The sequence below is a fragment of the Ochotona princeps genome, chromosome 10 (genome assembly GCF_030435755.1).
Source record: "Ochotona princeps isolate mOchPri1 chromosome 10, mOchPri1.hap1, whole genome shotgun sequence".
Classification (NCBI taxonomy): Eukaryota; Metazoa; Chordata; class Mammalia; order Lagomorpha; family Ochotonidae; genus Ochotona; species Ochotona princeps.
The window spans coordinates 49,415,505-49,434,066 of NC_080841.1; the positions used below are offsets into that span (position 1 = coordinate 49,415,505).

Genomic DNA, 18,562 nt, shown 5'->3' on the forward strand with positions numbered 1-18,562 from the left:
CCCTCTACTCCTCCCTGCAGTTTTCCTCCATATTATTACAGTAGCATAGTCCTTCAGCAGCAGTCACAAGTCCAATATTCTGCTGTTTAAGTTATCATGGCATTGTAGGTATAGACACTGGTAGGGAGTCTAGTATCCTATTGTCAAGGTATATTTAAAAGTTTCATTGAGTCTTCTTTTTTATTTGGGAATAGAGATGTTTACTGAAGCATATCTTCCCAGTATACTGGTCTCCATTCTACAGTTTATCTGTGAGAATACTTGTATATACACGATTACCTATGTATCTGCATGTTTTGTATTTTGTATGAAGGTTGCCTTTTACCAGAGATAATATATGACATTTGTTCTTTCAGGATTGGCTTATTTCATTGAGTCTAATGATCTCTATAGTTGAGTACAGTTCCTTGGAACAGATATACCACAGTTGCTTTATCTACTCATCTTTCAACAAAAATCTGCATTATTTCTATGTCTGTGCTATTGCTTTAAAAATAGGGCCGCAGCTCTAGTATGTGGATTTCATTTTCTTTGGATGTATTCCCAGGAGTAGGATGGATAGATCATATAATCAATTTTCAGTTGTTTTAGCACTGTCTATACTGATTATAATCTAATAAATCACACACATACATGGAATATAGGGTCAGCCCATAGGGAATATTCTTCTGTATATTTGGATATCTGCATATCTGTTGATCCATACTTTTCATCCACAACCAAAGTAACTTTGTTTATGACCATTGGAATGACTGTCAGAGGCATTCAAAGAGGAGAAATATGAGGACAGTAACATACCTTCTGATGAGCCTATTTATCCCAGGGCAAACCATATTGACTTAATTTCTCTGAAAATAAGGTCCCTGGGAACATAAGTTTCCTTAGGGATAGAGAGAGAATAATGGAAGAGAGAAGATGTTATACTCTTCTAGACATCCTGTAGGAGAAGACAGATACCCTTGCAGACAATGGTTTTGTTTGAATGGGCACTGGGATTTTATGGACAGCTAAAGACAAATTAAATTCAGATGCCATGAAGGCTTTACCAGACCTTGGCCTGTCCTATCTTACACAGGATATGTTGTTGGTAAGTGAATGCTTATATCAGATCCCAAGAAAATAGGGTGTAGGCAGCTTTTTACTCTCTGTAAGTTGAAGTTGGGATTTTCCCCCACTATATCTAAGTACATGCTTAAATCAAACTGTCAATTTATCAGAAAAGCCAGGTCAATTTGAGAAAATTCTTTGGTATGGAGTGCTGACTCGATAGTGTCTAAAAAGGGAAAGTTTTGTACAACAGGGTTTAAAGGAAATAAACAGTTGCCACTGCTGGAATGCATTAACCCTACAGCTATCAATATTGGATACTCTGGGCCGTTACAAATGGATGTCAGGATTTGAGAGATACTAGATAAAATGAGAGACCTGAAAGAAAATGAATAAGTAATTTAGAGATGGGCTACACTGAAAGCTTCTCTTACTGTGGCTATTGCATAAAAATTCCAGTGATACTATGGGCAGGTTCTAAGAACGAAGGCAGAAGTTCCAAAGTTGTGTCTAAATTCAATTTAGTTTCTTTAATTCACTTGCTAATTTCAATAAACTGACCAACACTATATGTCACAAATTCTTCTTTAAAAATAATCCAAGTAATAGAGAGTATATATCATATAGGATTATGTAAGAATTTAATGAGATAAAGCATGACAAACTCTTAGAATACAGCAAATTTATAGTAAATATTGAATACAATGTATTTAGAGTATCATAGTTGTATGAGTATTATAAGTATTGTTCAGTTGACATGCAATCTCACAAATCTATGCAAACCACATTATGGAACATTTTAATATCTACATGGTGTATTACTGTCAGGGGCTTTCCTTCCAGCAGGCTCCTCAAACCACCAAGGGGGTGAGGCAGTGCTGTTCTTCATCAGCAGGAACCACCTGAGACAGTCTGATTGAGCATGCTCATTTATTATAATGCAAGCACAAGCTTATATAGACTAAGAAAGGGGAAAGCAGAAGAGTATTTTCCAACAGTCCTCCCACCCAACAATGGCACTGTAATTGCCTAGCAGACATGTCTATCTCTCTGGACCCCTCAATCAAGTCAAAGGACATGTATAACACATAGCCTGGAAAGTATGCCTCAGGTCACAAGCAGGTAGGCCGTGAGTCACGTACAACTAATAGGTTGGAAGACCTACCTGGGGTTACAGGCAGGGTTGTGGTGAGTTGCATTTGCCTTCTGAGTTCCTTGTCAAGGAAGTCCCACCACAGCTCATCCAAGGACAGAGATGAGAGACTGGGGTACAGCCCACCACTCTTGTCTGTATAGCCAGTGAACAGGACAGGTTGAGGTCTTGGTTAACTGAATCCATTGTCAAGGGGTTCCCCCACTGACACAGTGTGCCGTGTGCCTACGACCTTCCACATAGAATGAATGGGCAGAGATACAGGGGCAATCTTCCACATGTTACAATGAAAAAAACGAAGGGTAAATAAGTGCTTTTTAAAGACTCTAAAAGTTCATTTTTATTTAAGTTAGAAGCCAACAAGACTGGGCTGGAAGAGTAAATTACATGGAATATAAGAAAAAGAAGAACTTAAAATAAAAAGCAAAAACATTATTTGAGCCAGGAAGCACCTTTTTCATGTACTGTAGCTCAACAGCTTAGCGTTTCCACCAAGCAGATGGCCATCTTCTCATCTAGTTCAATGCAGCAAGCATTTCCCTACTCATATGATTATTGTGCCAAAATGGAAAAGAACATCAATATAAAGTGTTGGAGGGCAGTCAAAGTAAAAGAATATGATGGAATTGTATGGACAGATTATATAAAGTGGATTCTGCAGTCACACTGAAATTAGCAACTTAGTCTCTATTTCCTCACGTATAAAATGAAGATGATATTTTGTCTTGGTCTGGCACTGTAGTGCAACATGTTAAGCTGCTACATAGAATTCCAGCATCCCAAGTGAGCACTGGTTCAAGTCCCCACTGTTCCACTCCCCTCCAGCTCCTTGGTAGTGAGCCTGGGAAAGCAGGGGAGCGTCATCCAAACAGAACAAGATAGAGCTACTAGATCATGGCTTTGGCATAGTCCAGCCCTAACTGGGAATGAACCACTGTCTTTTTTTCCTCGTTGCCACTATAATACTGCCTTTCAAAAAATATAAATAAATCTCAAAAATACCTATATCTGTGTAATTATTCTATTGATTAAATGAAGCAAGACATTAATACATTTTGCTTATGGTAGTGGTGACCATTGTAACAATAAATACGCAGTAGTTGTCCCTATTCTCCTTCCAACTCACTGGCTGTTCTCCTCCATTTTCCTTTCTGGGTGTTCTCCACCTGACCTCATCCACACTCCTCCTCCCAAGGATCTCTTACGGGCTCATGGTTTAAAATTCTATATGATCTTGTATCCTAAGAGGATATGAACCATGGTGAGGCACTAGCCTCAAACTTAAAATGCAAGAGGTATCTGAAATTTCAATAGTCAGTAATATGTCATTGCAGTATTTTAAAAAAATAAAGATTTATTTCTTTTCATTTGAAAGTTTTATGTACAGAGAGGAGGAGACAGAGAGTAAGATCTTCTATCCATTGATTCTCTCCCCAAGTGGCTGCAATGGCCGGAGCTGAGCCAATCTGAAGTCAGGAGCCTGAGCCTCTTCTGGGTTTCCCACATGGGTGCAGGGTCCTAAGGCTTTGGGCAATCCTTGACTACTTCTCCAGGCCACCAGCAGGGAGCTGGATGGGAACCGGGGCCACTGGGATTAGAACCAGCACCCATATGGGATCCTGGCACATGCAAGACAAGCACTTTAGCCTCTGTGCTACTGCACCGAGCTCCAGTGCAATAATTTTTAAACAAACTAAAGTTCCCCAAATGCTTCATCAACAAAATAACATCTTATGTAAAGACAGGTTAGTATTGTTGCTTTTTTCCTTTCACTTGAGATACCAACGTGGCACTGTGCCATGCGCTGACCTCAAAGCTGCAGTGTGTCCAGCTGTTCACTGGGCATCTTCCCTTGCATAATTGACACTTTAACCCCAACATGTCAGAAACAGTTACTGACTTTTCAACCATACTTTTACATGTGCATGCGCACATGCACACATGGAGAGACATGCATAAAATTTCTATTCTTTGCTGTCTCAGAGTATTGTTCTTCCGTTTGTACTCATGCAAAACCTGGAAGTACAATCTCTCAGTAAATGACCACAAGCCCATCTCAACACCCATCTCAAATCAACTCCTCACAGTTCCAGTATTCCAAATTCAAACCAGGTCTCCACCATTTCCACTCCCAGATTTCTAGCAAATTGCTCTTTTTTTGTGGTTGTTTCCACTTCTAACACCTCACATGGAAGCTAGAATGATGTTCTTCAAAATGTTCCCTCCTGTGCCCAAAATTATAAGGGTCTCTGGCTTTAATTAAAACAGCAGCCATGTATGGCTTCCCGACCTTCGGACTTCTTCCATCACTCTGCCCCCGACACTCCTGTCTAGCAGTACTCATCTTTCCCCTCTCCTGACCTGGAAGAACACGCAGCCTGTCCTGCCTCAGGACCTGCGCACTTCTTCTGTGTGGACTCTTCACCCCACATGCCTTGCCCCTCAGTCACCACTCATTCAGGTTTGCTCAGTGTCACCATCTAGTATGGATCTTCCTTCATGTATTTTAAAAATAGCCTTCCTTTCTCTACCACTTTGTTCTCTTTTAACACTTATAATTCTGTATTATATATCTGTACATAAGGCTAACTGTACTAGGATAGAGATATGAGCATATTCACTGTTGTACATCCATAACATAAAATTGTGACTGTCATATATCTGAATATTGAAAATGGATGTAAAGTTAGATGTTCATTAAAGTCATTCACAGCTACACAAAAGTAGAAACAACTTAAAAGCTTGGCTAAGTCTCAGACTTTGTCTAACTAGAACACTCTTGAAAAATGTCAATTAGGATGTACAATCAAGTATGGAAAGTATTAAAAAAGAAGGTTAATTACTAATGTTAATTAGAGTTGTATCTGAATAAGAAACAAAAATCATCCTTTCTCCTCTTTCCACTGTCATATATTTTCCATGTTTTCATTACAACTTTGAGGTTTTCTTTAGCAATTTAGCATTTTTAGAAAAGAAAAATGTATCTGATAATGAATAAGATTACTAAAGCATAATAACTATAAAGTCATTTGTAGATCAATGGATTGAACTAGCTAGATAATTATGAAACAAATCTATAATTTATGACCATTCCTGGTACGAGGTTTTAATTAATCAAGACTGAAAAAATGGGAGGATGGCAGTGTAAAAAGGCAGACAAATTTTGTTCATATCTGCCATTTTCTTTTTGGTTTATTTACTGAGTCAGTGTTTTATTTATTTTTTGTGCTTTGATAATCTCTTCCAGAGTTTAGTTACTTCAGTTGTAAGTGATGAAATGTGTTAAGGCTCTACTTCAAATGTTGGCACTGCTATGATCATGGTCCTTCCTTGACTGTAATCCAGAATTAAACCTTGGAGTTTGGGTTTTTATCGCAGCCCCATCAGTTTTCATCATAGAAGTGCTATGAAGACAGTCTTAGACTTTCTAGCAGTGCTCAGCAACTCAAACGTAGCCTCTCCAGGAACACAAAAGGACGGATTGAGCATAAATATGTACTACAAAGAGGCAGTCGCTCAAATGACTTTCAGTGCATTTTATTTTTGGATCATCTACATGACAACCTCTTTTTGTTAAGATTTATTTTTACTGGGTCTGATACGATAGCCTAGCAGCTGAAGTCCTCACCTTGAATGTGCCAGGAAGCCATACGGTTTCAGGGATTTTCCCTTCCACACTCCCAATCCCCACGCCCCTTCTCACTGTTTCTCCTATATTATATTAGTAGTAAGTCCTTCAACACCAGTCACAAGTCCATAATTTTTCCTATTGTAGTTACAGATCCAAATTTTACTTTAAAAACAATGTGTCTCCATGCAAGAGAACCATAATCAAAATAAATGAAGAGCTCAAGATAATATCCATTTGAGCAATGGCTGGCTGGCACAGATAATATGGCTGTCCATTGGGGCGTTCAGAGGACATCTGGTACCAAAGCTGTGGAAGGAGGACATAACAAATTGGACAACTACTCTGGCCAAATATGACAGCAAATGATCTGGGCGAATGGAGATTCTAAGGTTAACTATGTCAACCAATGTACATTGCAAGGGGTTCCCCACCCTTGGATGGGCGAGATTGATAACATTTCAAAACTAGTGAAACTACTTGGGCAGAACCCTCAGAACATGTACTGTACTAGGGACCCTGAGTTGATATCAGGAGGCTGTTTCCCATCACTGGGTACTGGGACAGTTGGGAGGCTGGGTATGGTTTCTCCTCTTGTCTTCCCCTTACCCCAAACACAGGAAGAAGAAAAGAAAATTTGGAAACAATTACACCCACTTTTTCTTAACCTTCAATGTTTCCTATCCTGATCAGCTATGTAAACATCATTTTAAAAAAATTAAAAATAACATCTGTCCCATTTCTTACAAGTTTTGGTGCTGTGGATGACAAGTGTCAGCTATCTATGATGAGCAGTGATAGACCCAAAGTAATTGCCAATTTTGTTAGCAGTTTTCCATTTTCAAACAATCCTTAAAAGAAAATCATAAAAGGGGTCTTGCCATCACAGTGTCCCGGCAGAGCAATCATGCCATCTAGATTCATGTTTTCACCAATATAGAACTGGTAGTTTTTGAAACTGTAGTCTCTATACTTCAAGTTTGCTTTTGACTGATTTCATGTAATCTTTGATGTACTTCTTAAAGGCTTCTTTTATGAAGCTGGTTTCCTGCAGGTGATGGTTCGTGACAATATCAACACAGTGGTTACTGTGTTTTCCATACCTTCACCCTTGGAACCTTCAGCAGGGGCATTTCCTTCAAGGGCAGTGTTACCCTCTGTCCTGCTGACCATCATCCCCTCTACCTCCTGGCACAGCCTGTCCCCATATTGGATACATCTCATCATGGCTGGGTAGATAATCATGATACTGAGTGGAATGAAATGATGGCAACAGCACTAGTTTGGCAGGAGCCCAGAGTTTAGAGCGAGCATATTGTAACCCCAGCAGAAAAGAGAACTGAAAAGCCATATCCAGCATTTTTATACTCAGTGTGAGAGAAAAAAGAACAGGGAGGAATTTGGTTGAATGCATGAATATCACGGCAATATGATTTTTCCAAGACAAGTAGAATTTTTAGGCAATAAACAAACAGCTAAATTTGAATTTCAAATAAGCAACAAAGTACTATTTACTACAAAATAGTGTCCTCACATATTACATGGCATATAGTTAAAATAAATTTTGTATTTAGAATTTAAATTGAATGGCCATTCTATATTTTCATTTGCTAAGTCCAACAACCCTGTGACTAAGCACATTTGTGTGGAATAGGATACAAAAGGAAAGTGTAATTCCAGAGGTCAGGGTTCCTTTCTTCCCCCCATATCTTTCCTGTACTAGGACCCCTGAGTTAGGTTTGTGCTGTGGACAATGTTGAGAATATAAAGAACACAGGCTTGCTCACAAAGGACTTATTGTGTACATAAGAGACAAAGACTCAGGAGTTCAACTGCAAACTCAAATTTGGCTCTTGCCTCTTGCTATTTGTGTATCTAGGTGACATAGGGTGAATTACATTGTACCTCAGTTTCTCCATATGGAAATAGGGATGATAAATAGAATATGTTTCATTGTGTAAAATAAAATCATAGTTTTCATAAAACACCTAGAAAAATACTCCACAAATGCTTACCATTATTTTTCAGACATCAAAAATAAATCAATGGACATTCTTTAATACAGGTTTTTAAAATTGCTATCAATGCAAAAAAAGGCAAGAAATATCAAAGAACAAACGTAGGATTAATTGCCAACAAAAATAATAAAAAAATAAAGCCAAAATACGTTAAAATGGCAAACGGACTATAAATTTAAATATACTGCCTTTAGAAATACTATCCCTAAGTATAAAAGCTTAAACTAAAGTAGGGAAATGTGTATTAGGACATCAGAGACAAGAGAATAAGCTTAATTGTTTCATGGGAATTAGATCATCAAAACCGTCCTATGGAGAACTCTATGAAAGAACAACCTGTATTCAATCAGTGAGCTGTAAAGGTAAAAGGAGGAAATTGGGAATAATCACCTGTCTATAGATTAGGAGACTTCAGATACATATTAACCAACTGTATTTTAAGAATCTTACATGGATCCAGTCTCAAGCTTTCAAAAAGTTGAGATGCTCAAGGATGTTTGAACTATGACTATCTGATGATCCTAAGAAGTTGTGGCTATTTTTTTCAAGTTAACAATATTGTGATTATGTCATTAGAAATGTCCTTGTTTTAAAGAACATACACTGAGTATTACAATAAAATGATAAGGTGACTGAGGATTACTTCAAAATAATCTAGGGCAACAGAAGGCAGGCTGTAAATAAAGCAATATGGGTATAACTTAAGAGTTGTTAAGGCTGGCTGATGGATGAGTTAAATATTATAGATACATTTTATTTACCCTTAGGTATAACGTACAGTATAGTACGCCAAATCTTATGCACACAGCTTGGTAAATTTTCTGAATTTTATGAATTTTGTGAGTCTGTCAATTTGTTTTGTATCAAATTTTTCACAAACAAAAGTAATTTTAAAGTTTGTCCACCATTTGGGATTTTTAAAGACCAGGTTCATTTCTAGCAAATTTATTTCTGCTTAATTCCTTTCTCTAAGGCTGCAGCTTCCCTGAAAAGAAATAAAATGTTTCTGTTGAAGTTCTAGTGTCGCTTCAGGGTTATAAGCTGAAGAGAAACTTTCTCAGAAAGGAAAATTTTTCTAACTAAAATAAGAAGTTGCTTACAAAACACATCTTTTTTGAGACTTTGTTGTAAGAAGGCTACATGCAGCCCACATGAGGACAAGCACTTAGGCAACAGAATCCATGACTTTTGCAAGGACTAGTGAATTTCAGTTCCTCCCACGTGCTTCACACACCGTCTGTGGACGGACAGGCAGGCTTTCTAAATCTCGCATCATTCCTAGACACATAACCATTTTTAAAAAGTTACCAATTCAAGTTTATGAAATTCTGCACAAACTTAATTTGCAGAATTTCAATCTGTGTTCTTCCTGAGAAAAAGTTAACTACACTTTACCCCAAATCTCCCACATATATTAAACTTGGATTGCATAATTATCCTAATTTACTAGTTTGCCTAAAAAAGTAGGCCATAACTCAATCTGATCATCAATAAGACGTAAAGGATGTGATGGGATGACTAATGAGGTTTAGGGCAGCTACTGTAGGCCCAGCAATCTACAGAATCAGATCCGTGGGAAGATTGAAAAAAAATCTCTCATCTTTTCCAGGGAGATGCTTGTCCTGATGTAGCAAATGGCTCAACATGTGGAGAACCCCATCCAACCTTGACATTATCTCTCGTGGAGAAGAGACATTTTTGTCCAAATGTGGAAACATAAAGCACAGCTTCTTTATCTTACCACACTGAAATGAGACCAGAAATCCTGGCTGCTTTCAGCTCATGTGCTGTTTAGATCTTTAATTTAGAAAATTCATAAATCCACCTTTTCCTGTGAAATAAGGTAGCTTCAGATGTTCAAGTTGTAATTTGTAAAAACCTTGAGTTCAAACTCCAATCTCTTTGTTTTCTCTGCAACACTCAGAAAACTATCTTTAACATAACACAGGCTTAATAACAAGATCATCAGTTAGAAGATGGCATTTGTTAAAGATATCTGCTGAGGAATTAAACCCTGGTTTCATCCTGTTTCCAGGAAAAGGTACAGAGTGAAAGTGTTAGGATAAAGAAAGGGAAGCTGACTCAGGCATATCAAAGTCAGGAAATTTATCAGGCATTTTTATATTCCTTGCAGTTAATTCACACACACACACACACACACACACACACACACAATTTGTGTGAGATGGATACTATTCCATCTGATGTCATAGTTCTGATTCTCATCCATAGTTTTGAAAGATTTACATATTTAAAGACAGAGTGACAACCAAAATGAGAAGGAGAAGAGACAAAGAAGGGTGGACAGAGGAAAGGAGTTAGCTCCTTCTTCTGCTGACTCGCTTCCTAAATGTCCACAACAGCCAGCACTGATCCAGGCCTAAGCGAAGAGCCAAAAATTCACCTGGGTCTCCTATATAGGTAGTTGGAACTTGGTTCACTATCTGCTGCTTTCCCAGGAATGCTAACAGAAAGCAGAATTGAAACAGAGCAGCAAAAACTAAAATTGTACAGGGATACAGAATGGCAGCCTCAAAAGTGTTGGCTTAAACCACCACGCCACAATACCAGCCCCATGAATCTTATTCTTGTTTTCACTGATGAATAAATACATATTCAGGTAACTCATTAATCTTTTGAGGCCACCACAGGATCAAAGCATGAATTTCTGGCTCTGGTTTAGTTTTGTCTCTGCTAAAATGTCCTCTATTTGTTATTTATATTGAAACATCTGCTTCACGGAACTTAAAGAAAGTTGCATTCTTCTTAATCCAGATAGGTTAAGAATGGGAGATGGTAAAATTTTTGTACTAGATTTTAGGGTTTCTGAACTATAATAAACTCTCCCATGTTCAACTGTGAATAAAGATTTCACACATTTCCAACCAGCCATGGCTCAAACATGCTGATGAGGCCAGCTCTGCCTAGGGAGGGATATTCTGGCAGGCATGTGCCTTGCTTTTGTACAGGACTCAATTCATGGTGGATGGATTTTTGTCAAGATAATAAGTACAGCTATTAAGACAAAGGACTTATTTTATCTGCCTCTTTGCCAGAGCTGAAAAATCAGTGTTAGTCATTAGAACATGAGTCAAAGCAGGGAGAAGATATTAACTTATCATGACAATATCCCATCCATAAGAGCTGTGTTTAATAATGCAACTGACTTACAGGAAGTCTTCAGAGATGTAAAAAAAAAAAGTGCATGAGCATCCCACAGAATTGGCTCATAAAACTTCATATAATTAGACCTACAGAGCAGAGTCAATCCCAGGCAAGTTTCATAGGTCAGTGACTCTCATCCTTCCAAAAGACTATTGCTAAGAAATCACACTCCTCTCTTAGCCTGATAGATGAAGTTACTTATCAGAGCCTTGTTGGCTTGTGTTGAAGTCTATCAGATACGGTTTCAATATAATTACTTCCTGAGATTTGTTATTCTGAGTTCCTTCTAACAAAAGGATGAGTTTGTCAGAGCTACCCCTCAGAGATACTCTTCAGCTCTGAATCATGAAATGTGAGAGGGAGCGACTGGGTGGACATGTCTGCATGTAGAAACAGTGATTTCCCCAGCGTTCTCACTTATGGAAGTGCTTGCTTGCTGGTTTGGTGTTGCTGATGTCAATAGCCTAACAGAGCAGTTTTTAAAATTTTTTTTAAATTTTCTTTTTAATAGTGTTTACATAGTTGAAAGGGATGCATGCCCATGTGGACCTGGCTTAATTCAGCCTGACCCACACCTAGACCAGCCCTCACATAGGTCAACAGGTGTTGCTGCCTTGTCCAGCCTGGCCTGCCCTCCGCTCTGGTTCTTATGCTCGCCAGCAATTAAGTACAGCCTAGCAGAGACGTGCCCACAAGTTCCCCTGCCAGTTATATTTCCAGTCCAGTATCTTGTGCCTGTCAAGGGGTACTGCAGTTTAGCCTGACTCTCACCCAGTCAACTTGCCAACTGGGTGCTGTGTTCTAGCCTAGCTGGCCTATACTCATTCTGGCTGTTATGTGCACCAGGTGGCACAGCAGCCCAGTCCAGCCCGGCCCATTCCCAAACAGACTGTCCCATAATCCTAGCTCTCACACTCACAAGTGGAAGTAGTAGCCTAGCAAGGGAGTCTTCAAAGTTCCCTTAAGAGGTCCACTCCCAGCCGCAGGTCTTACATGTGCCAGCAGGTGCTACAGCCTGGTCTGAGACAGTCCATCCCCTCGTCTCAGAATTTGCCAGCAGGTAGAACACTCTTCAACATTAAGGAAGATCACCATAGTTACTGAAGGACGCACAAGTCTTCCCCCAAATCCGCCCCGCAGTGGGGCTGGGAAGAAATGTTTGTAAACAAGCTGACCTCTTAGCATACCACAATCCCGTGGGAATCAGCTCTAGGGAACCCCAAAGAGACTCCTGCTGCTTTCTTGCAGGTTTGCATGCGGGTATCCTTAATAAGGGAAAATCCCCCACACCCTTGTGACTGCCTCTCTTTCCAGAAGGTAACATGTTCTATTATATCACTTGGAAAATTAAAAGATATTAAAGGTCATGACTAATTAAATTAGTTTTGGACATACTTTGCACAAACTAAATTTTGTCCCAAGAGCAGTATCACAGAACTGTAGCAAAGAAAAGAACCTTGGAGATTATTGGACCAGCTTTTCTCATCTCACAAATCAAATAACCAGTGAAATATTTTAGATCTCTTCTAGGGTCTTGACTTTTCAACAGACACACACAGAATGCTTTTGCTCAGTTTTAAATCTCTTATAGAAAAAAAAGGTTAAGTGGATAAAAGTCATTGTGTATTTCTTACAGAAAAACTTAATTTTAAAAAAATCATTGTATATCTAACAACATTTTATTTTGCATAGGGAAAATGTTAATGGAAATAACTATTAATATTAGGTATTTTACTTTGCATAGGCATTTTAGAGTTCAAGACACATGGGTCAAATAGCCTCGATTAAGGGTATGATCTTGTCTCTGAGTCAAACTGTTTCAAAGTGTGAACAATATGACATATTTTCTTAAGTAGTAAAAGATTTCAATGAAAGCAGAATGTGTTATATTACCTTGCTCTGATTTCCTGATCACGATTCCCAGGAAAGAAAAGTGCTCTCTCCCCGTCTCTCTCTGTGCATGTATGTCCATAGCTAGACACAAACACACACAAAATGTCTGGGTTAGTTGATAGCAAATAAGTAACGTATAGTAGATGTTCTGACAAAAGCAGTCCTGTACCACACTACAATATCTCAGTAAATGAGGGGCTACACCTGCCGTGTGGTCCTGTAAGACTGTAACAGAATTGAAAAATTCCTATTGCCTGGTGACATCATTGCTCTCATGATCTCATAGTGAAAATGCATTACCCACACATTCATGGTGATGTGATGTACACAAACTAAAGGATGTGTTAGTCGAGTAATTATGTCAGTATACAACTACATGTAACATATAACCCTTATTAATATAACTACATTACTGGTGTATGTATTTTAAAATTAACAGATATATTAAATATTTTCAATTGTGAGTATGATCAATGTAATATGATAAAACAGACATGAACAAAACCTCAGAGTTGTTGATCATTTTGAGTGCATAAGGATTTCATAAGACCGAAACACTTCCACAGCACTATTTTAACAAGGTCATGTTTTGGAAGGAAAAGCTACTATACATAGATGATCAGGGAACCTTTTAGAGGATAGTATACAAATTTATGATTTTCTTTTCCATTTTGATTTTGCCACCAAAGTAGTGGGGCAGAAAAACAGATTTGAGTCAAATGCTCCTGCATGACTCTGCATGACAAACCTTTATTTCATATGGAAGGCATTGTAACCAGTCTCAAGTACTAAATCATACTGATCATGGTAATGCCGTTGCCCTTGGACAGACATTCATTTTCGCAGTATCCACTCCAGTTAGGAAAGGGCATAATTCAGATCTTATCAGAGACATAACTGGAAGTCTTTGGAGTAATTTCTAGGAAACTGTGTTGAGGAACTTCTAAGAAATATTTTCTTAAAGATAAGAAAACTAAGCATGTGAAGCTATCTCCTGCTTCTTACCTTCCATGATAGGAGAATATGATATTCATGACCGTGTATCTCTCTTGCAACCATCAGTAAACAAATATGAGTAAGACCAATACGCTAAAAGTGATAGAATGCACCAAAGAAGTGTCAGTCTTTCGCAATTCAAAGCTGCTAACCTAAGCTTAGAACTAACAACCTCAGCCTTCCTATGTTAAGAAATTCAGTATCTTTTTAGGTTGAGCATTATTATTGATTATTCTATAATTTGATCTGATATAGGCCTCCATGTTAAAAATGAAGAAGGTAACACATCCCTTTGAAGGTAACTGTTTGCCTGTAAAATGTTAAAATGTTAAAGTCATATAGTTTTTTAAAAAAAAGATTTATTTATTTACTTGGAAGTCAGAATGAGAGAGAGAGAGAAACAGAGTGATCTAACCACCAGTTCACTGCCTATATGGCTGCAGAAACCAGGAGCCAGGAGCTTCTTCCAGGCCTCCACATGAGTTACAAGAACCCAGATACTTCTATTCTCTTCCCCTGCTTTACCCAGGCCTTGAGCAGGGAGCTGGATCAGGTGAGGCGCAGCTGGGACATGATAGCACCCATACGGAATGCCATCACTACAGGTGGTGACTTTAGCAGCTGTACCATGACACAGGCCCCACGGATGACTTTGTAAAGCAAAAATGGAAATACTGAGGAGGTACCAGCTTTCCCTACGACATATCAAAACCAGACAAATGTTAACAAGCAGAGTGAGGCAAGAGCAGAATCAGCCACTTTCATGATCATCCTCCTGCAGAAACATAAACTCATACATTTTGAACTCCACATGCAATTTTTCATCCCATTCATTGAATTTTCAAAATTCCTGTTTGATTTTACTGTTTGATAATTTCAGTATGTATGATGTGTCGTTAAGGGGCATATATAATTTCTTAAATTTCATAAACTCATATTTTCTTGAAGTTCACTTGCTGCTTTGATTTATCTGTCAGACAGCAAATAAATGTCCATTTCTTTAGGATCTTTCACTTTCACTTGATTTGTCCCTTTGATTATGCCGTTCCCCTAATGGTCCTTGGTTCTTGTGACTGTGTATAAATAGTGATAGAAAAGACACTGGCAAAATTCAATCCTTTTCCTGTTAAAAAAAAATAGCTCTCAACAAAGTGTGTTTATAAATAACATATCCTATAATAAAGTTAATATATGATAAACAGAAAATCATATATTCAATTGGGGAAAGTTGATTTTTCTCTAAGACATAAAACAAAACAATTATGGTCACTTTTGCCACTTCTCTTCAATATATTGCAGACAGAGCTAGTTGTAGAAATTAGGAAAGAGAAATATGTAAAAGGCATGCAAATGAGAGGGAAATAAAATTATCCCTGGCTACAAGTGACATTATCTTACACATAGAAAGTCCTAAAAGTCTATCTCATCACTGTTACAACAAGTAAATAAATTTAGTTAAGTTGTAGGACACAAAACCAACATGTAAAAATTAGTAACATTTCTATACTCTGAGAACTGTTTGAAAAAAAATTTAAATAATCTCTTTACTAAAACCTCAAAAAATAATTAGGAATAAGTTTAATTAACAAGGTGAAATATCTCATCTCTATTTTAAAGACCATAAGGCACAGGTGGAAAAAAATGAAGATGACACACATAAATGGAAAGATAATACATATTCATAGGTTGAAAGAATTAATATTACCAAAATGTCCATACTATTCAAAGTGATCTACAAACTCAGCGTAATTCCTGTTAAGTATCTTGAGTACATTCTTCACAGAATTAGAAAAGGCAATAGTAACATTAACACGAAATCAGTAAAGGCTCCAAATAACCACAAAAAAAAAATCTTGGGAAAGAATAAAACTGAAGGCATCACACTACATAATTCAAAAATTGCAAGGCTATAGTAATCAAAACATGGCATTGACATAAATAGACCTATAGACAAATGGAACAGAACAGATTGCCCACGAATAAATCCACATTTATAGTCAACTGATTTTCAATAATGACGCCAAGAATACACAGTGATACCAGAAAAATCTCCTCAATAAATAGTACTGGGGAAACTAAATATCTACATGCAGAAGACTGAAATTAGATCCTTTTTCACACAACACACTGAAATAAATTCAAAAATAGAGACTTGAATGAGAAACGCCAAATTATAAAACCCCTAGAAGAAAACGTGGAGGAAGTCATTAAAGAATTGGTCTGGGCAGTGATTAAAAAAAAGAAGACTTACATATTTTTATTGGAAAGGCAGATCAGACTTAAGGAGAGGAGAGACAAAGGTCTTACATCTGCTGGTTCACTGCCCAAATGGCTGCTGGAGCTGACCTGGTATGGAGCCAGGAGCTTCTTCCAGGTCTCTTGCCCAGTACACAGTCCCAAGACCTTGGGCCTTCCTCCACTGCTTTCCCAGGTCACAAGCAGGGAGGTGGATGTGAAATAGAGCAGCCAGGACATAAACAAATGAACATATGGGAAGTAGGCACTTGCAAGGTGAGGATTTAGCCATTGAGCCATTGTGCCAAGTCCCAATAGATTTTTTTTTAAAGATATTGATTGTACAGATTGTCAACTATAAGCTAACCATGTTCTGTATTGTTTTTAACAGAATGAGAGTCAAAGTGAACGTTATGAGCATAAAATTACTATATACTTACTAGATTTACTTATTCCACAATGTATGTATGTTTTATAGTGTTACATGACAGTCAGTCCTAAATTTAAAAAATAACAAAATAATAAATAGGGTATATAAGATTCTTATGGGTGAAGATTGAAGACTGGGGGGAAAACAACTTGAAAGGACTTGATATTAAAGTCCTCAGATCTTTTTTTAAGATTTATTTTTTTTTGTTGTTGGAAAGGTGGATATACAGAGAGGAGGAGAGACAGAGAGGAAGATCTTCCATCTGATGGTTCACTCTCCAAGTGGCCGCAATGGCTGAAGCTGAGCCAATCCAATGCCAGGAGCCAGGAGCTCTTCCGGGTCTCCCAAGCAGGTGCAGGGTCCCAAGGCTTTGGGCCATCCTCGACTGCTTTCCCAGGCCATAAGCAGGGAGCTGGATGGGAAGTGGGGCTGCTGGGATTAGAACCGGCACCCATACGGGATCCCGGGCGTGCAAGGTGAGGACCTTAACCACTACGCTATCACGCTGGGCCCAAAGTCCTCAGATCTTAAAAGAGTCACTCCAGGGCTTGTTCTCGTCTTCGAAAAGCTTTTAATTCTCAGAAAAGTTCAAGGTTAAGTTATTTCCTCTCACATCTGGCAAAAAAACCTTTGGCAAATGAAAAGCATTGATATTGTGCTTGGCTTCCTGCTCAGTTTTAATTTTTCCCCACCTTTTTTTTGGGGGTTGAAAAAATAATGTTGTATAGGGATGCAATGGAGTTTTGCTGATAATGAAAATGACCAGCTGGCAGCTCTCGTATATTTCCTGGCAAAGATTCTCGCTGGACCCTGGCTTCGTGAATAAGAGAACACTGAGGAGAGCCCTCATCCTGAGTATCATCCAAATTCACACAGCAACAGCCAGCATCCCAGCCATCCTATTCTGTGAGGAGATGGAACATGGTGCTATTCCGCAGGCCATCTACTAGCTCAATTTCAGTGGCACTTAGTTGATGAAATTTGAAGACATGTAGACATGTAATAAACATTTAATAAACATTTAGTGAACTCTTGAGAGTGGGGCTGAGTTCGGGATACCAGTCAAGACACTGCATAAGATGCCTGTGTCCCATATCAGAATATCCAGGTTTGAATCCTCAATCTGGCCTTTGTTCCCAGTGTCCTGCTAATGCACAGCCTGGGAGACAGCAGTGATAGTTCAACTACTTGGGATCCTGTCACCTGTGTGGGAGATCCAGATTAAGTGCCAGACCCCTGGCTTTGGCCTGATCCACCTTGGCTGTTGCCAGCATTTGGAGAGTGAGTACAAATGGAGATCCCCGTTCTTCTGTGTGTGGAGAGTGCATGTGTGTGTATGCATGTGCCTGACTTTAAAAGAAAAATAGTATGAAAAAAGTGGAATCCAAGCTTTCAATAAAATCACTACCTGTAAACCATATAGCTCACTACGTGTAAACCATATAGCTCACCAAATGATGAATCTTCAATAAATGTTAATTTCAGTTTTGAGCCTTACAGTAATCTGAGAAACAGATGACATATCGTACAAAATTCTAAATTTTAAGCTAGTGGAATTTATTATTTCCTATTTTAATAATTACATTAAAAACAGAGGTAAACATTTGGCCTAGCAATTAAGATACCAATTGAAATGTCCACATCCATAGCAGTGTGCGTGGGGTTTGCGTCCTAGCTTTGCTCCTGATTTTAACTTCCTGCTGATGGTTCGGGTGACTGGGTCCCTGACACCACGTGGGAGGCCAGGATTGGGTTCTCATCTTTTGGCTGCAGCCTGGCCAAGGCTAGTCTGTTGTACATATTTGAAAACTAAACTTGCAGATGGGAGCTTATCCATCTCTTTCGAATAAATATTTAAATATATAGTATTGTCAAATTACCATCAGTAGTAGTACTTTTATCAAATGGCCCTCACTCCCTAATTTCTAAAAAATTCTACACAAAAAGTCTTTTTAAAATTTTACCATGTTGTGTCACTTATATTCCAACTTACCCAG

The 18,562-nt window shown here is 38.4% G+C and overlaps 1 pseudogene; it reads right to left on the minus strand.

The window, feature by feature from the left end:
• Window positions 1-6,652: 6,652 nt before the first annotated feature.
• LOC118759130 (translationally-controlled tumor protein-like) lies at window positions 6,653-7,001 on the minus strand (annotated as a pseudogene).
• Window positions 7,002-18,562: the final 11,561 nt, after the last annotated feature.